The sequence below is a fragment of the Crinia signifera genome, chromosome 4 (assembly GCF_055691185.1).
Source record: "Crinia signifera chromosome 4, ASM5569118v1, whole genome shotgun sequence".
Classification (NCBI taxonomy): domain Eukaryota; kingdom Metazoa; phylum Chordata; class Amphibia; order Anura; family Myobatrachidae; genus Crinia; species Crinia signifera.
Genome location: NC_139220.1, coordinates 42020167 through 42041384, shown reverse-complemented (window position 1 = coordinate 42041384; position 21218 = coordinate 42020167). Strand labels below are relative to the sequence as shown.

General features: G+C 46.1%; 1 protein-coding gene across 2 annotated transcripts in view; it reads right to left on the bottom strand.

The window, feature by feature from the left end:
- Positions 1-21218, bottom strand: part of TSPAN9 (tetraspanin 9) — a 378125-nt gene that overhangs the window by 299444 nt on the left and 57463 nt on the right. For both annotated transcript variants that reach the window (XM_083181644.1, XM_083181645.1), the window contains exon 2: positions 4562-4614. The gene's annotated coding sequence lies outside the window, so the exon portion shown is untranslated. The remainder of the gene's footprint in view (positions 1-4561; positions 4615-21218) is intronic.

Genomic DNA, 21218 nt, shown 5'->3' with positions numbered 1-21218 from the left:
CTCCCGCTGTATAATAATAATGCAATGACACCACAGGCTGCTCCAGCTGTATAATAATAATGCAATGACACCACAGGCTGCTCCCGCTGTATAATATAATAATAGTAATGCCATGACACAAATTATTATACGGGGGAGCAGCCTGTGGCGTCATTGCATTATTATTATACAGAGGGAGCAGCCTGTGGTGTCATGGCATTACTTTAATATTATACAGGGGGAGCAGCCTGTGATGTCATGGTATTATTATTATGCAGAGGGAGCAGCCTGTGGTGTCATGGCATAATGCCATGACACCACAGGCTGCTCCCCCTGTACAATAATAATGACACCACAGGCTGCTCCCCCAGTATAATATAAAAGTAATGCCATGACACCACAGGCTGCTCCCCCTGTATAATAATTTGTGTCATGGCATTACTATTATTAATAGTAATGCCATGACACAAATTATTATACAGGTGGAGCAGCCTGTGGTGTCATGGCATTATTATTAATATACATGAAACTGAACAGCACAGCAGATATGTAGTTTTTTATGTTAACTTACTACTGTGTCTGTCACTGTCAAATTTCAGTTCCCCTCTCTCTGCGTCTCTGCGGCGGCGGCCTCCTGAAGTGTCCCCCACGCCACGAGTAGTTTAACGGGCGGCCCCCCAGCCTTCCTCCAGTCCAGTGCAGACGCGTGGGTGGGAGGCGTCAACGTCATGACGTCCCCACCGCACCCAGCGTCTGCCGACTGACTGCCACTGCCGCCCGCCGGGGACAAGAGGGAACAGGCTGCCGGCCCGAGCCCTCCTCCACGTAGCCGTGGAGGCCGGCGGCCATGTTCCTGTGGCCGCAGCCCGCAGATATCATATAAAAAAACCACAGGAACATGGCCGCCGGCAGGAAAAAAAAAAAAAAAAAGCAAAGCGGCCGCGAACACGGCCGCGGCGGCGCGGCCCGCAGCACAGCAGCCAGAGCGGCCTGGGGGGCAGATGGCACCCTGCCCCCCGGCCCAGCCCGCCCCTGCCTCCTCCCCCCTGCCGCCGGATGACCTCCCAGCTGTGACACCTGCTGGGGGAGGAGGAGATCGATGGAGGACGGGAGGGGGGGTCGCGTGGATGGCGGACAGCGATAGAAGCCCATAGGCTTCTATAGGGTATCACCACCCAGAGGGCGGACGGGTAATGGTACAGAGGAAAATGCAGTAAAACCCCCATTTTACCGCATTTTCACTTTAGTACATCCCGCCCCTAGACAGAAAGATACTCTTCATTCTTGTCTCTCTCTCTACTTATCCTTAACCTGAGTAGGAGTAAGCTCCCCCAAACCCCCTCATCACCCCCCACCACCAGTAAGGTTTACCATAACCCACCCATCCGATTGCCGCCATGTCTATGGGACCTGCAAATCTACTTGCCTGCGGTACCAGCGCTCTTCCTGCTGCTAATGAAAAATACCTCCAACAAAATGGCTGCCCTAACAGAAGACCTGTCTGCTGTAAGGGGGTGGACATTTTGTTAGGGCTGATTTTCATTAGCAGCAGCAGGAGGAACGCCGGGAGTTGGGACTGCAGGCAAGTAGATCTGCAGGTCACAGCAGGCAGCAGTGGTTCAGTGATAGCCCCGCAGACCCACAGCGCCCACATTTACTCAGCGCCTCCCCGCCACGGCAGGGTCTGCAGGGCTATTGTTATGCCAGAAGTAGTCTATAAAGAAAAACAAATGTAAAGACTCAAATTTATGCCCAGAGTCACAGAAAGGTGGAGATCCCCTGTAGACTTTCTATGACAAGACAAGCGTAATGCTGCAGGCTGATCTTTGCCTGGATTTCAGGTTGTGTCACATGAATTGTCAATGACAAAATGCAGTTGGCACATGTAGTACCTGTAGACAGAGCTCTGCTAGGTCTGCAGATGGAGCTGTTGATTTACCATCTTCACACTTCAGAAAACCTGCAGACAGTGTGTCACGCAGCTAGCACTGATGTGACAGGTCGCTAGACACAAATCCGGCCGTCACCTTGTCAGCGCAGCTTATTGTGCATGCAAGGGAAGCGCGCGACGAGAAGAGCAGAGGGAATCTCTTTATTAAACTGCTAAATATGTAAATAAAATACGAACCAATGTTTCTGACAGTTATTGTAGCAAAGACAGATTGGTCTGTTCATGCAGTAACATAGCCCTGGGACGGCGGCTCATGTGCAATTGGCCATAAAATGCTGATTAGTCATTATTAGTGCTAATCATTATTTAATGTTGGGTGTAGTGAGTAATGGGAACCACTGGGGGGCACTAACAACAACAACAATGTCTTATCCAAACTCATGTTTGCTTAGTGCTATCTATGCATGTCTGCTTTATCCCATAACTATGCTCCAATCAGACAGCTCTGTGAAAGTCCCTATAAGGGGAAATTTATTAAAGCTTCTAAAACTAAAAAGAGATGATATTGCCCATAGCAACCAATATGATTCCATCTATCATTCCTCTATTGCATCCAAGAAAATGATAGACATAATCCTAACTTACCTACTTTTTTGTTGCCCAAGAAGCCCAGAGAGGCAACACTTTGTGGGGCAGGGATGAGGCTGACATCATCAAGCCCCGCCCCCATGCCTAACAAAAGCCTTGATCATGTCATTTTAGCCCCGCCTCCTCTCCGCAGACCCGTGAATTCCGGGAATTGTGTCAGTGGGTTTGGAGGGGTGGTGTGGGGGCTCTGGGAGCAGACGGGAGACTTACCCACCTTCCCGGGGGCTGGGAGGTGGCCCCGATTTTCGGAAGCCTCCTGGCCAATCCGGGAGGGTAGGCAAGTAGGCATCTGATTGGTTGCTATGGCCAACATCACCTCTTTTCAGTTTTAGATGCTATAGTAAATTTACTATAAAATATTTTAAAATTTAAAATATAAAAAAAATGTAAAATGTGTTTTCGACTGAAAATAGAAAAAAAAATAGAAAGGCAAGTTTGTAATACCCCGTTCTCACTGCCACGCAAATTTCCGGGTCAAGCATTTCGACTCGGTAATTGGCCTTTCTAGTGTGAAAAGATCAACCTGGGAATAAAGCAGGGTCGGAGTAGAAAGGCAAATTACCGGGTAGAAATGTCGGTACTTGTTTCCTAGCACGGCCACAAATCTTGGCCATCGGGGGTAATTTTAGTGGCCTGCGACGCGACCGACGCGATGCCCCCGATTTTTCCATTGAAATGCATTGAAAACAGTGAAAAATCGGGTCGGTCGCGTCGTGTGCGCCTAAAAATGCTTAAATGGTCCACCCGCGATGGGCGCGATTTCCCCATAGGGAACAATGTTAAATGCCTCAATTTACCCGCGATGACCCCGATTTCCCATAGGAAACAATGTTAAATGGGTCAATTTACCCAAAACCTCCGACCTTTTCATACCCCCACTATCCACTAGGGCGTGGAGTGAGAATAGAATAGTGTGGCGAGCGCAGCGAGCCACCGAGCCCAAAGCGTGGCGAGCGCAGCGGATACCTTCACAGGTAAACGCGTCCCTTCGCGGGCTTCACAGGTATACGCGTCCCCTCGCTGCGCTCGCCACGCTTCGGGCTCGGTGGCTCGCTACACTATTCTATTCTCACTCCACGCCCTAGTGGATAGTAGGGGTATGATAAGGTCGGAGGACGCGTACCGACGCCCCTCGCGGGCTCGCTGCGCTCGCCACGCTTCGGGTTCACGTTGATCACGTGGTGGCGTAAACTACTTTTGGGGGGACATTTCAATGTTCAGGGGTGTTTTTGGCCCATTTACCATTGTTCCTATGATAATTTGGGTAAATTGAGGCATTTAACATTGTTTTCTATGGGGAAATCGCGGGCATCGCGTCTGGCCCATCGCACCCGATTTTTTTGCGCATGCGATGCCCGCGATGGCCCCGATTTTACCCCCGATGACCGCGATTATGATCGTTGTGGCCGTGCTAGGAAACAAGTACCGAAATGTCTGTCCTGTAAATTTGCATGGCAGTGAGGACGAGGGTCAGGACTGCCCCCGGCAAAATGACCTAGTATTTAAATGCCGGGTAAAAGCTGGATTGCTCAGTCTGATTGTAGTATTAAGGGGCCTACACACGTAGCAACACTGCTGAGCATTCTGAGTGAGGTTAGATCGCGATTTGTCAGCGATTTGTCAGCGCTTTGTGCTGAGCGATCTGTCAGGGCCAGTGTTCTCTGGTATGAACACTGACCATGATCCCAGCAATTAACTAGATTTATCCAGCATGCTGGATTTTAATCACCCAGTGATAGCGACGCGTGTTGCTGCGCATCGCGTTTGCTATGCCCTACACAGGGAACGATATATGGGCAATCTAGTGAGATTGCTTAGAAAATGCCCCTAAATCGCTACGTGTGTAGGCCCCATTAGTTTCAACAACCAGAGATAAGGTCAAATCTGTATGATACATCTAAAGCAGAGGCAGGCGATCTCCCTGCAGTCCCAGGCAGGTTATATCTGTTCTCGAATGAACCTAACAAATGACATATATTTTCGCTAACAACCAGCCCTGCACAGAAACAGACTTAAATTAAACTTTAAAAAAATCCTTCTTACCGTGAGATTTACAGCTCGAAGCCCCGGGGCATGTCTCTGTTTTTCTATTCTTTCTATAAAAAAGTGAAAATGAAAAATCAATTATTATAAAGGAGAAAAGGCTTAAAATCAGCCGAACCAGTAAATGCCTTGAAACAAAAGCTAAGACATGGCGAGGTTTTCGCTAAGGCTGAAGTATCACTTTACCGTCCACCCAGCACAGCAGGTGATTTTGTATTTCATGTGAATCATGGAATATAAAGGAACATGTTATCATATTACACTTTATTATAGCTGGCTCATTAAAGCAATTTATGCCTTTTACCTGTAGCATTTGACAATGTAAACGTCCAAAGTCTGCAATTACCTAGTACTGTTTTGGTCCATGAATGAACTTGACATCAATTTAAAGAGGAAATAATTGAATTAAAGTTGAAATGGTCCCAGGGCCCCCCAAAAATCCATGCATATTGCGATTATATATAATTAGTTAAAAGCCCGTCAAAATTTGAGCGGTGACAGTTTTTAGCCCACAAGAGGTTCAATTGATGCTGGATCCATTCCGAAATTCTTTTGCCGGAATGGATCCGGCATCCATTATTCAATGCAGCGGCCAAATCCGATGTCGGATTTGGCCACTGATTGGTGTTCACTTGGCCGGCACGGGGAACGGGTGAGCATGGCGGCGGAAGGCAGCGGGAGCCGGGACAGAGGCTGGGCGGGGACGGGGGAGCTGCTATCAGCCAGCCCGACGGCGGGTGGGTACGGGAGGCAGAAGGAGGATGCGGGTTGAAGCGGACAGGAGGACAGCGCCGGGTAAGCTGCTGCTGCTTACCCGGTGCCGTCCTCCCTGCCTTAATCCGGCATCTCTTTATTTTGGATTGAGATTGACAGAAACACAGCCAAAACTTTTGGCATCATAGATACAGATGAAGTGTCTCTCCACCAGTGCTGGGGCTTTCCAGAATGCCCCTTCTGGTGAGCTGGCGCTCCATCTGACTGGGACGCGTGAGAGTCCCACACGCAGGCGTGTTCTAGTTTCCAGGCAGCAGGGGACACAAACCCTGCCCATCTCTGCTACAGAGACCGTCGGCGAAGAAGTAGGGATCGCGCTGGGAGCTCCATAGTAAGGGGACACACAAGTGTCCCCTTCCGGCGGCTGGCGGATTTACCACCAGCCCCTGCAAGAATGAGAGCACCTCCATCTGTACTGTAAACTGCAGCTGACAGTTACTGTATTACTTTATTGATCCAGGTTTTGCAATTTATTGTATGTGGGACAAACATCCTCTAAATTCGGCAGCGTGCAGTGACTAACATCTGCAGGTATGTCAACCATGTTTTCAGGCACTTCTCAGCTTTCCATTTCCCCATTTCATAGTGATAAAGAACTTTGCAAGCAGCAACATGATGGAAAGATCATGATCAATATGTTTGCAAGCTAGAACAGTTCAATATCAATTACATTAAAGATTGGGTACTGGCTGTTAGGAGTCAATATGTTAAATACCCGTAATAAAAAATAGTGGTCACAGTGTTAGAACACGGAGCAGGAAGCAGTAGAGGGAATGAAATCCCTGATTTCTCCACGGAGACTGAATAAATTGAGATGTTCTCTATCTTGTATCATTACCACAGGACCTCTCACTATTCCCAATGGGGTCCTGGATCCATAGGTTCTCTGATTCTTAAGAAATAACAAGTAACGCAGAAAACTACAATATATTCTCTGATCACTGTCAGCGATTGCCTACTCAATAACGGAAGAGACAATAAATATTCTAACCAGCAAACCAAGCGGGATAATTTAATAAAGTGCTATGCAATATTTATAGGCTTCTGTACCATGCCGTCATATTGTTTTATACCTATAATTGTAATATGAAATAATTTAAGCATATAATTATGTGCCTTGCAGATAATGAGATCAGCGAGAAGGAGAGATATGGGATTTCACTGTCTAAATGTCACATATCACATTAAGCAGTGTACAGACTCCTTTTAATATAAGACTTCATCCAGTTATCAGCATCTGAGAAGACAGATATTCAGCAGCTGGGTCTCCTCCGAATTCCGTACGCTGAGTACACGGGCTGCCCACGTCTCGCTATCACAATTCATAATTATCAGAACTATATAGAATGCAGACAATTCTGTATTTAGAATATAAAACTCCAACATAAATCACAGTATAAAATTATTCTACTAAAGGAAGCAAGACATATAATTGACTAGGCTTAATTACAACATATGGATGGCCTCAGGCCGAATTAGGCCTCTTTCTTGATGATTGGGATTTGTGCGATGATTGGGTTTCGGCGAGTTTCACACTCGCTGGGCCATTCACTTCAGGGGGCCCGGGTCACTTTAGACATTTTAAACTAGGTCAACATTACTCTTTAGGAGACCTCACAGGCTCAGCTCTGCCTCTGATTAAAAACCCTCCCATGATGAGGCCGCTGCTGCTGTCCTCCATGGGCCTGAGAAGCATGTGATGAGCTCCACCAAGCAGAGCTCAGCACAAGCCTCTTAGCCTCTGACCTCTTGTGCAAAGTCTCATGGGACGTACTCAACTCCCAGTAATGCACTGCACACTTGTGCAGTCAGTTTGCCTCAGCTCCCGATGCTCTGCACCATCAATCATTGTCACAGATTGTAGCAGATAGGTGAAGCTGCAGCACTACCCCACTCCCATGCACAAAACATTTAGCTAAATAAAAAACCCTCTGAGCCCCCTTAATCCAGCCCTGTTTGGAGCAGGGGAACACTGAGCATTTTATGGGCGTCAACATAAAAACTAAGTCACATGATGTCAGCTCCCACTAGGGATGGCCATCAGTGCCTTTGCCATCGATGTTTACAATTGATGGCAAAAGTGCAACTGACCATCGATGGTCCATAACTATACAATGGATGACCATTGATGTTTTTACATATCGATGGTCATCCATTTTCTCTGTGGGCCAATCAAATTATGGGGCGGGGCTGCACCGGTGTCCTGGGCAGAGCTATGCTCCGTGTATCAGGAAAAAGGAAAACAAAACTATTTGTTTAACCTTGACATCGATGGTGGGAATCAGCCATCAACCATCAATGTTTTCTAATGATCGATGGTCAATGGCCATCCCTAGCTCCCACCCCCTATTCGGTGATCAGCCAGCGGAAATAAAAGTCAGTTTTTGACTGACTTTTATTACCGAAGGGGAGAAAAATCATTTGATGGTCGGCTTGGAGTGCTGGGAGCATTTACACATTCTGCTTTCTAATAACATTCCCAGCGTATCATAAGTGAGAGTTGTATAGGTAGGGGCGCCCACAAGTCAGTTGCCCAGGGGTCCCCACAAACTTTATTCCTCCCCTCAGTCCCTAACCAATTGATACTACATAAGCAAATGGCCATTTTTCAGATAAACCCATTATTTTTGAATGAACTGATAATATTCAGTATGTCCTGCCAAGTGCTATAAAAACCAGTGCAATCAAGAGGACAATTAACTTGAAAAATAGTAGAACACTTGTTTGGAATTACCGAGCAATAACATTTGAATGTATGATATCTCAGGCATGGGAAGGACTCCAATAAATGTATAATGATTTTAAAAAAAAGCTTTTGATATGATTTTTCTTTTTTTTACGAGCAAGGTATTTACAAGAAAGGGGTTTAGCGGTAACTGGATATGGGCCAAATCTGACGCCTCTGCTAATTGCAGTGAAAGAGGAGCAGAACTTGTCACCATGAAGTGACAAATGGTACGTCTGGACAGCAATCAAATGTGGACAATTGAAAAAAAGCTGATCAAAGGGGGAGACCATCCCTGCTTTCGTCCGCCTGTAACATAGCACAGAGATATCTTCGGAGGGCTGGTCGGATATCTTAGTCAAGTGGCCAAATTTATAACTGGACATCAAGCTTACTAAACAATTCACATTTTGCTACTGATTGTAGTGCTCTTCAATGGATCAGAAGCCTTGAAACAAGATCCCTCAATATGCTGTTTACATTTAAATAAGTCTGGACTTTATTTCATCAGAAATTAATGCAATATTTTGATTAGGTTGATTTGTAACTTTTCCAGGAGATGGAAGGGCCCAGAGGGAACTGCCCAGAGCATGCAGAAGATGTCCTTGGCGCTGTACAGGCTGCAGGGTGCATGTCAGACATGTCCAAAGGATGCTCGAAGGAGCACTGTACCAGCATTGGAAGGCTGTTGCACCATGCTAGCTAGGGTGGCCAATCCCGGGATCAGGATCAGCGGGATCCCAGGATTTGGCCACAAAATCGCCGGGATTTCGGGATTAGACTGCGCATGCGTAGTCTAATGCCGGGCAGCATCTAAACACTTGCTCAAACGCTGCCCGGCTGTTCCCGACCAGGCATGCGCCTCTGCACAGCGTGACGTGATGTTGAAGGTCACGCTACGCAGGGCGCACTCACTCACCGCCTGCCTCGATGCCGCTGGCCAGGCCGCCCAGTGCGGCACCCCCGCACTCCCTACCCCACTCACCAGCTGCAGCGCCTGTCCTGCTCCCCAGCCACACCGCCCACTGCACTGACTACGCAAGTAAATGTGCGTGGTGGTAGGTGGGGGGGGGGGGGGGGCGTGGGAGTTTTTTAAAATGAGGGATGCCTATCCTGGGAATCCTGGAATTGAGCATTTTTCAGTCCCAAATGCTGCTAGCCAGCTGCAAGGATTTGGGGCAGTAATGGTGTCACCCTTAGAGCTATGGGCTCTGTGAAAGGGAACCTTTCGTACACCCCTGGTGAAAGCACTGGCAGGGACAATGTGTATTACAATACCTGGAGGCTCAGAAGGGATGAACAACTAAGTGTGAAAGCCACGCAATGTGTTATTCCGGAATGGCAGCACTGCTACAAGAAAACTTGTGATGCTATGGGTACTGCAATGTACACACTAAAGTAGAAGTGCAGTCAAATATTATGTCTATATCCATAGGTTACTTCTCTCCTAGGATATCTCCTGGGCTTCCAGGGAGCCAATCACATAACACAATGACACCAAGCAAGAGGACTTTCCACGTAAGGGCCTATTTCATGATTGTATGGAATTGCACAACCATAAGTAACCATACTGTGGAGGCAACAAGCTAGGCCAGGATCACCCTTGCTGTCCATCAAATGATAGTAATTAGTAATAAAATTCAGGTCAGAAAAAGAAGCCATGTACTGTACAATTAATCAATACAGAAAAATAGGGACAATTCTATGGACAAAATGTACTTAAATCCTTGGAACCATGACTACAGTATAACGCTGCCCATGAAAATACTATGGGGATAATAATACGGAGTTGCATACAGAGTAGTTGTAGATGCGAGCAGCCGCGGAAGACTGATTCACCCAATATTCCAAACAACAGGAGCGGCACATGAGCACAAAGGGGGTGTGGCCTTGCAGGGTTTTCATCATGCTGGGGTAGAGCCCAGAACTCCGCTAGCTTGCTGGCACTACATGTACACTACATGAATACTGTCACACAGCAGTATACTCCTACCTTCCCACTGCCTATGGAACAGTGCCTGAAAAGCGAGATAGTCCTGCTGAAATTGGGGCTGTTAGTAGGTATGCACGGAATTCATGGATGTTTATGCAGAAACCAGTGGCAACCAATGATTTTGCACCCACCTCTTCAACCAGTGCTAGTATCTTGCATCAGCCCCATGCTAGGCTAGAGATCAACCTGAAAAAGACTTGCCTTCCCCGTGAATCACACAGAGCTTTTCATACGACAATACATCAGGGTGGTGTTCCGCAATCAGGTGGCCTCTACTGGTCCGTGGCAGTACTTCACCTCATAGAGGTGAGGAGCAGTTAGCCTTTTATATATATATATATATATATATATATATATATATATATATATATATATATATATATATATATATATATGGATTACTTGCCCACTCTGACATAGCACAGAAAATGTCAGTCATTTACAGTTAATTAGAATGAAGGACTGGAAAAGTTAAAGGAGTGTTTCTGCATTTTCTCATATGGCACAGTGATAGAAAGTACACTGTACGGGGACATAACTCAAGCTGTCCTACTAGCAAAGCATTCTGGGTCAGTGACATCAATGTTCTCTGCTACAGTTACACCAGTCACAGGACTCATGACAACAGACAGATACCAGAAGAGGACTGTGTTATGTTAATGACATCAGTACATGACGGTGTCCAGGAAGAGTCAAAGTGCGCTAAATCACAGCAGGATTATAGTAATAGCACAAACCTTGTGAGTAATCATGGACACGCTAAGGAGCTTAAGCGCTATGCTGGGATATTTCATTTGTTTACATTGACATGTCAACATGAATGACATTAGCGTGTATCATGGGCCCCTAGCACTACTGTTACGGAATTGGTTATGTTACCGCCAGATTCATCTAACAGTCACCTACATTGAAGATTGAATTAATGTAACTATTTATAACATTTATGGTACAAATATAGCACGCATATGGCCTGATTCAGAGCTGTTTGCTAGGCAGCGAATAGTTGCTGCCTAGCCAGCAGGTAAACACCGCCATGTTGAACGATGTTGAACATGTGATGTCAGCTGCCCGCACCAAGCAGGGATCGACACGCCTGCATTCGCAGGGGTAAGCCCAGTCTTTCCATGGGCATGCCCTTAAAGTGCTGGGCGGTCCCCTGCGTCCGCCCGCTATTGAGTGGATGCCCGGGCGAGTGTGAAACTCGCCAAAGGAGTTCGCTCTGGGGGTTTGCACATGTGCTGACCTCAAACATTGGCCAGGGTAGCGAATTTGGCCTGCAGTGAGCGGGCCTGAATCACCCCCACAGTCTCTTAAAAAACAAGTCTAACGTTCCAACTAATCAGCATTCAGGTAAAGGTGCATACACACTGTACAATTTTTTTGACAAATTTTGTTGAAAGACATTTCCATTGAACCCAGTGTCCTGGATGAAAGTTGTTGACAAAAGATATTGGCGACAAACGAATGACGAATGATGATGCGCATACCCGCCAGTTGTTCATCAAGATTGTTCGTCAACTGTGTATGCAGCTCAAATTGGATATCTTTCAAAAAGAGGTTATAAACTGTAGCTAGATCTTTCGTCTTTTGTCTGTCGCCAATATCTTTCGTCAACATCATTCGTCTAGGACACTGGGTTCAATGAAATTGTCTGAATTTGTACTTGTGTATTATCTGAGGGCGCCCGATTTTTTCATCGGGTTGGAAAAATTGCATCGCATGGCATGCAACCAAATCGCATGCGATGCGATGGACACGATTTTTCCATAGGAATCAATGTTAAATGGTCCCAAATGGTCCCTGAGACCATTAGAGTCAATGTGAAATGCCCCCCAGGCCCCCCCATTGTTTGTATGCCCCCTCATTGTTAACGCCACCCGACCATCAACGCCAACCTGAAGCGTGGCGAGCGTGGCGAGCGCAGCGAACCCGCGAGGGCAGGCGGTATGTGTCCTCCGACCTTTTTTTTATACCCCCACTATCCACGTCGGCGTGGAGGTTACTCTATATAGTGTGGCGAGCGCAGCGAGCCACCGAGCCCAAAGCATGGCGAGCGCACGCGCATTACTTCACAGGTATTACGCGTGCGCTCGCCACACTATATAAAATCAAGTCCACGCCGACGTGGATAGTGGGGGTATGAAAAGGTTGGAGGACGAGTACCGCCGCCCCTCGCGGGCTCGCTGCGCCCGCCATGCTTCGGGTTGGCGTTGGTGGTCGGGTGGCGTTAACAATGAGGGGGCATACAAACAATGGGGGGGCCTGGGGGGCATTTCACATTGACCCTAATGGTCTTAGGTACCATTTGGGACCATTTAACATTGATTCCTATGGAAAAATCGCGTCGATCGCATCGCATGCGATGCAATGCGATTTTTCCGAAAATCGCGGTGCATCGCATCTGATTGTATACCTTAAGTTAAGGCATACAATCAAATAATCGGGCGCCCATATATTACACAAGTACCAAAAAATTGTACAGTGTGTATGCGCCTTAACATTTATCAAACACATTCATAAGAGGTTGCTATGACCAACATCTTCACAAGTCTACTTCTCTATTCTTTTCACTACTTGATACATCAGCCCCTTAGTACTATTATGTACCAGCTAACCAGCTCCTAACTGCTATATTACAGGCTGGATGTGAAAAATTAAAATTAAGATCTGGTTGGTAGATCATCTCCATCCACTCTATCTCTCATTAAGCATTGGTGCCAAGGCTAGGGCCACACATGGCGGCAAGCGGGTCCCGTTCTTGCTTGGCCGGAGAAAGGCTGTGTGGGGTCACCCACAGCGGTGTGGTCATATCCTGCAACAAAAGCCAGTGCTAACCAGATTTCAAGCAGCACACAGTGCGGTACAGTCGCACTGTACGAAAAATAAGGGGAAATTTAATAGGATGAGAGATTCAGAAAGTGAGAGATTTGGTAATCTACGTTTGGTACTTATGTAGTATCTGGGCTGCCGATTTTTTGATTGTATGCCTTAAGTTAAGGCATACAATCAGATGCGATGCGATGCGATATCGCATCGCATCGCATACGACCATGCGATGCGATGCGATGCGATGACCCGATTTTTCCATAGGATTCAATGTTAAAATGGACTGAGTCCATTTTAACATGGAATTCAATGGGAAAAAGGGGTCCCTTTCATACCCCTACTATCCAAGTGGGCATGGAGTTGGATATAAACCTGTGGCGAGCGTAGCGAGCCACCGAGCCCGAAGCGTGGCGAGCGAAGCGAGCCCCGCGAGGGGACGGTATTCTGTGTCCCCTCGCGGGGCTCGCTACGCTCGCCACGCTTCGGGCTCGGTGGCTCGCTACGCTCGCCACAGGTTTATATCCAACTCCATGCCCACTTGGATAGTAGGGGTATGAAAAGGACCCCTTTTCCCATTGAATTCTATGTTAAAATGGACAGAGTCCATTTTAACATTGAATCCTATGGAAAAATCGGGTCCATCGCATCGCATCGCATCGCATCGCATCGCATGCGATATGGTCGGGTGCGATGCGATGCGATGGACCCGATTTCAAAATCGGCAGCCCAGTTACTACATAAGTACCCTACGTTTTTCCCCCAGTATTTTGGGAACCAGGACCAGCCCTTAAGCCTAGTGCTAGTTTTATAAAAATCCAGAGGACCCCTGGTTGGTTCGCCCCGTGATTTTATGAAACCAGGACCGGCGATTTGAGCCCGGGGCTGGTTATGGTAAGGAGGGAGGACCCAACACCGTTTTTTTTTTTTTACACATTTTTTTTTGGGACAGAACAATGCACAGATCTAATTGGTCTGTGCATGGTTCTGTCAAAATCCCCCATCACAACCTGGTCTGTTTGTGTCGTGTTTTTTAGTAATGTTTTCCTGAATTTGCGTCCCATTAAATTGGTGATTTTTAATGGAGAACATTTGAAAAATCGCCACTTCAGAATGTGCGAATTCACGGCAAAAAGTGTTGTTTTTTTACAGCAATTTGCATTCCTTAAGTTAAGATTTCGGGAAAACATGTGAATTCGTCTGCTTTTGCCTAAAACTCGCAAAAAAAAAAAATCGCATCCTACAGTATTAAATGTTACCCAACGTTTTCTGCTAGAAATCCGGTCGTCCTGCCATTAAGATCCGGAAGCTGTGGCCCCGCGTATGAAATTTTTTTATACGATTTCTAAAAAAAACAGCTTTTTGCATCTAAACAACTTCTACTTTAGCGCTGCCAATACTTTAAAGTGAATGGATAGCTTTTTTGATGATTCCGACATCTCTATACATTATTCTTATTACCACTATTTTTTATTCTACAGTTTGAGGACAAAATAAAGACAGATAATAAGATTTTTATGCATTAATGTTGCAGAAGACCTCATGAAAATAGAAGTCATTATAATTGTGCGGTTTAATTACAGAGTCGGGGGAGTCATTATAGATTAATAGATGCCGTAACATTTTACAGCAGCGACATTAGCAGTTCACACCACTTTAATAAAAACTTTAGAACAGCATCTAAAATATTAAACTACATTTTATATGTAAACCAGACACCTGGTGAAATAAAATGCAGAGGGCAACGAGAAGAAAATTTCCTCAAGAAAATGGCAATTATTAATGGTTTCATTTATTTCCTGTGTGTAGCCCCCACCGCCTCTCCCCCACCATAGGAAACAATTATATGTGTGTGATTTGTCATTGTAATGTTCAGCACAGACACACAGTCCGAACACATATATTTTTTATAAAGAAACTGATTTTATTTTGTTACAAACAAGTGATGCAAATGTGCACAATGTACATAAAAATATTGTAATTAATTGTGATGTCATCACCTTAAGGTTCATTAAGCAAACGTGTACTATAATGCATAAGACAACCCCTAATATAAAAGTTGGAATAGATTTTGCGAATCACCTTGAATATCCACATATCCCTGATTTTATATATTAACAGAGAACCTCAGTGACTGAGGGGTAGATGTACAGTATGTAGCGGTGATAAGGGAAGAGAAGTGATAAAGTGCCTGGTACTTTATCACCGGCCAATCACCTTCTTACTGTTCCTTTTTAAACCCAGCCTGTAACTTAACATTCAGTAGCTGATTGGCCAGTGATAAAGTACCAGGCATGTTATCACTTCTCCCTTATCACCGCTACATACATCTACCCCTTAGAATGTTATTACTGCAGTGTCAGGTACCTTACCGGGATGCTTCCCAGGACTCTACTCGGGGAGGTACCCTTTTACACTGCACTCAGACCTGGGATCGACCCGGGACAGCCCCATTCACACTGATCCTGGGAAATCCCTGCAAATGCATATGCATGTCATTGGAAATGGACTACAGGGCTCTGAAAGATGACATCAGCATTTGTGAGCCCAAGAAAGCTCCAATCAGCAGCTTTTTCCCAATCCCGGGTATGGGACCATTCACACTGACCGCATCCCGGGTCGATTCCGGAAATCTACCCAGATCAGGACCCGGGATATTCTTTCAAGACCCTTTCACACTGAGCTAAATCGCGGGTGGATGCGCGTTCATGTGCAAAAACCCGGGATATTTTTGCAAGTGTGAAAGGGGTATTACACCCTGTTCTCACTGCCGCAAAAACACGGGTTTTTGCCAGGTCAAGCAGTAATTTCCCGTGTCCTGTCTCAGTGTGAAATTCCCAGGTGTTATGCCCCGGAAATTACACATGGGTTTTTTGCAGGGTTTTTCCTGGGTAATACATGGGTGTATGGCAGTGTGAACAGGCTAGACCTGGGTTTTTCTCACAAAATGCAAAAAAGCCAAGTTAATTTCATTGCTCAAAGCTGCTTTTTAAACAGCCAATCAAAGATACTTTTTAAACATCCAATCAAAGCTGCTCTTAGATTCCACACACTTGATGGCAGGCATACCAGGGGAAGCAGTGTGAACGGGGCAGACACGGGAATTTCCCGGGTCTAAGGTGCAGTATGAATGGGGTCTGTAGAGCTGAGATGCTCTGTGCCCCGCCAAAAACACGGGAACAAAAACCTGGGATTTGCAGGGGCGGCAACGAGAACGCAGCATAAGATGGAAAAGTTCAAATTTTTAGGGTGTGACCAGCTATTATGACTTTGCCCGATTGCCAGGACATGTATTCCGCTTAGCAGTGACAGGTGTATACAGCTATGCTGGCTGTTTTCCGGGAAGAGGTTGGACCACATTGGAATGGCTGGGAGGCTGCTGAAAATTGGGTGGTGCACCTGGCCATCCAGAAAAGCAGGATCCGGCTTCAATCTGCCACCAGCCGCCGGACTTACCCCACTGCTGGACAGCAGATGGTACGAATCACAGCGAATTACATCATTGTGGTCATGCACCGTTGCACAATGACGTTAATCTTGGCGTGCCATAGCTATGATGATGTGAACACGCCTCAATTCCCCCAATGGATTCCTATACCCAAGCCCACCAAACCACGCCCTGTTCTGCATCACACACTCAATCCATTCCCCTCCCCCAAAAAAGCATCAGGGTATATACAGGGGATGCGGTCATTTGGTCTACTGCATTATGGTCGACAGTCATTAGGTCGAATCCATTAGGTCGACATGCTAAAAGGTCGACATGACTCTAGGTCGACATGGGAAAAGGTCGACATGATTCTAGTTCGAAAGGTCATTAGTTCGACAGGTCATTAGTTCGACAAGGTCATTAGTTCGACATTGTCTATGTCGACATTCACAAGGTCGACATGGAGTTTTTCACTGTTTTTTGAGCCAACATGTGTCCTGACAGGCGGTATTTCATGCCCTACCATCCACTAGGGCGTGATGGGAGAATAAAATAGTGTGCCGAGCGTAGCGAGGCACCGTGCCCGACGCATAGCGAGCGCAGCGAGCGATGCGAGGGGATGCAGTGCACTTTAAACTGTGTCCATGTCGACTGTGTTGACATTCAGGTAAAAAAACAGTGAAAAACCCCATGTCGACCTTGTGAATGTCGACATAGACAATGTCGAACTAATGACCTTGTCGAACTAATGACCTGTCGAACTAATGACCTTTCGACCTAGAATCATGTCGACCTTTTCCCATGTCGACCTAGAGTCATGTCGACCTTTTAGCATGTCGACCTAATGGATTCGACCTAATGACTTTCGACCATAATGCAATAGACCAAATGATCCAGACCCATATACAGATGTGACATCATCACCTATCCCTTTTGTGCAAATCAGAAGCTCCGCCTTGGGTAGCGATTAACAGATTCTCAGACTTTTTCCTCAATTTAGCATCTTATTTTCTTCATCGCTGCATCCAAAGTCCCTAGTGTCCTAGTTACATAGGCCAGATGCACTAAGCTTCAAAAGTGATAAAATAGAGAGTGATAAACAGCCAGCCACTCAGCTCCTACCTGCCATGTCACAGACTGTGTTTGAAAAATGACAGGTAGGAGCTGATTGGCTGGTTGTTTATCACTCTCCACTTTATCACTTTTGAAGCTTAGTGCATCTGGCCCTTAGTGTTTTTATTGCAAAATAAATCCGGCTGTATAAAGGGCCTAATTCAGACCAGGTAGCAAGGCTGCAATTTTGCAGATGGACAAAACCATGTTGCACAATGTAACATGTGCGGAGAGAGTTCTATTTGGATGAGGTGTGATGAAACCTGAATTGTAGTGTAAGAATAAAGGGTATGTGGACCCTGGGTCGACAATGTCTAGATCGAAACTCACTAGGTCGACCAGTAATGGTCGGGAGGGACTAAGTCGACACCTGGAAATGGTCAACATACCATAGGTTGGCAGTGACACAAGCTTAAGGTTGACATGGACATGGTCAACACTCAAAATGTCGACACACGTTTTTCATAGTTGTTTGTTTAGACTGACCTGGTTCTTAACTGGGCTTAGATTGAGAATTTTATAGTGTGTCTGAAGCATGGCGAGTACATACGAGAGGACGCAGTACACTTATATGGTGTCCATGTCGGTATATGTCAACATGGACACCCAAAACCTGTGAAAAGCTTGTGTCGACCTTTTGATTGTCGACCATGCCCATGTCTATCTTATGGTAGGTGTACTGTTTTCGGCCGTCGACCAAGTCACTGTTGACCATTAGTGGTAGACCTAATGACTGTCGACCTAGACACTGTTCATCCACTATATTGTAACCAAATAAAGCAGCCAATATTTACCCTGCACAGAAACAAAATGACTCTTCCAAATCTAAGGCTCTCTGCACCGGTTACATCGGACTTCAGCGACTGCCCCCTGCCTGTCATTCGTTTTGCAAATGCCCCGGTGAGTGTAAAACTCGCCGAAGGAGTTTGCTCCGGGGGTTTGCACCTGCACATGAGCGATTATGGGTATATCCCCACAATCGGAGACTGAGCCCCTATTTTCCTTACCAACTGAACGCCCAACTGAAATATCCATACCCACACACCATACACCAGTGTATTTTTTGGACCATGGGAGGGTAGTACTGAAAATAAAAAGGTACTTGTGTACTAGCACGGCGCCCACGATATTCAGTCGTATGGCATTGTATTCAATTTAAAATTGTATACCATTGTATATGGCATACAATGGCATACAATGCAATGAGATGCGATTTTAAATTGTATATACAATCTTTCATTGTATAAGCACCTTAATAGGTGCTTACAATGTTAAATGCACCCCCACGCCACTGCCACTATCAACGCCAACCCGAAGCGTGGCGAGCGCAGCAAGCCCGCGAGGGGCAGCGGTACACGTCCTCCGACCTTTTCATACCCCCACTATCCACGTTTTTAACATTGAAAACACCCATTAGGGTGCTTATACAACAAAAAATCTTATACCATTGTATATGCCATACAATGGCATACAATTCGATGGTATACAATTTATAATTGTATAACATCTGCTAACATTGTATCACATCACATCGCATCGCATACCATCGTATGCCTTATGGTATGCGATGCGATGGGCGCCGTGCTAGTACACAAGTACCAATAAAAAAAACATAAAAAAAAACAGGACTAAACAAACACAAACATAGACATGCAGACAGCTAGCGCTCCTGCGGCATTTTATCACAAGGCTCCAGCTCCAGCCTACCGTGCCGCCTCCAATGTTCCCAATGGGGAAATCAAGACAAATGAGGCCATGTCCTAATCCAGCCATGGCAGATCCCGTCTGAGCTCCCAGTACTGTGGAGAAGTACGCAAAGGGCCGCAGTACACAGACACACTGACATACGCACAAACAGTATCACACACGTTCCGTTTCAGCAGGCTCAATACAAATCCAATTCTTCCTGACGCTGTATCTGTGCTTCCGTAATCAGTTCAAACCATTAGCATCTGCTGTTGGCAGAATCAAAATACAATTGCATAAAGGGAAATGATATCACATGCCAACAACCCAAAGTAAGATCACAGGGTTGTATACGTGGCATTAAAAAAAAAAAATCAGGATGTACAGTACAGTATATGAGAAACAAACTATTTTCAATCAATGAAAACGATGCGCAAAGTTGAAGCACATAATAAATGAATTGTTAAATGACGCATCCCTGAATAGTTATATTGAGCAATGTGTAGTAATGGATATTACACGAGGCTTGCTGCAGGCGTCTATTACCACAAGATGTTAGCATTGTTACATATAGCTGCTGTGTATACTGCGTCCATCTCTTAATCAGGATCTAGGTACTAAGGGCCTAATTCAGACTCCATCGTACAGGGCCCAATTCGGTCCTGTTTGCAATGGTGGGGGTGAATGACTTCGGAGGCGTTTGCACCGGTAGTGTTTTATGGGCGCCATCATGAAAACGCTGGGCATTCCTCAGGGAATGAAGGCAGGTAGATGCCTTGTATAATTGTATATGGTTGATGCCTGCTCGGGGCCGGTGGCTGACATCACATAATGTCAGAACCTGCCCCCTTTTCGGCCATCTCCAGCGGAATTAAAACATTTATTTCCATAGGGGGGGGGGGGGGGGGAATCATTCGATGGTGGTAATCATCAAATTATTTCTCCCCCCTTCAGCCACAAGTGAGGAAATGTGTTCTCATACACATCCCCTCACATGCCAGCAAGGGGATGCGGGTGGGGGAGGTGCGTTCGGCGGGGCAGTGCTGACCTGTTTGCTGTACTGCGAGTATTCGCAGTCCCTAAATGTTCCCAGGTGCCATTCCCATTGCTGTCAACCCCATGGTCAAGGAGTTAGGGGCAGATTTATTAAGCTTGGAGAAGAGATAAACTGGAGATAAAGTGGAGAAAAGGTAAAAGGAGATAAAGCACCAGCCAATCAACTCCCAACTGTCTTTTTAAAACACAGCTGATTGGCTGTGCTTTATCTCCTTTTACCTTTTCTCCAGTTTATCTCCAGTTTATCTCTTCTCCAAGATTAATAAATCTGCCCCTCAATCTTTGTGCCATGGTACCATATTTTGAAAGACCTGTTGGCACTAGATGCCAATATTAAATGTCTGTCCGAAGCCTGGCCCTGTCTACTTGAAAAATATATTTTTAGAGAGTTAACCCAAGCTGGAAACACAGTGGACTGTATGTACAGAGCTGCTGCAGCTAGTGACCAGCTCCCAGTGCGGAGATACAGCATGGTACAGAGCAGCTGCAGCAAGGAAGATTGACCCCGGCTGCAGGGCTATGAATGTGAGCAGTGCCGCCATCTGGGCGACCGGGCAGCCGGCCCTCAGTGAGACAATTCTGACAGTTACTGTATATCATTTAACTAAACGTATTCTTTCTCACTGATGGTTCAAGGGACCGGGAGCTCTGTGGAAGGCTGGGTCCCCCCAGCTAGGGAATAGACTGCTTTCCTCAGCAGCCTTATGCCTGAAAGACTGAGGAAGTGAAAGAGACCCACTTGGTGACCAGGAGACTCTGCCCATGGCTCTTGTCTGCCTGTCGCGCAGTTTTGACCAATTTCTCGCCCCGATCCGTTGGAATTGGGTGAAGTCGATCAGGTATTTTTGCTAATTTAAAAGTTTAATCAGTCATTGGAGGCCATACTGTGATGGAGAATCGCCACCTAAAATGGGGCTGGTGTAAGTTTCGTTTCTGTGTCCAAAGGTTGCGCCTAATTGCAAGATACGCCAAAAGGTATTACAGAAGTCCATCTTTCCGTCTTGCCTTCAATCGGATCCCTCCCAGAAACCGAGGCAGGGCGTGTGCGTCACTCGGC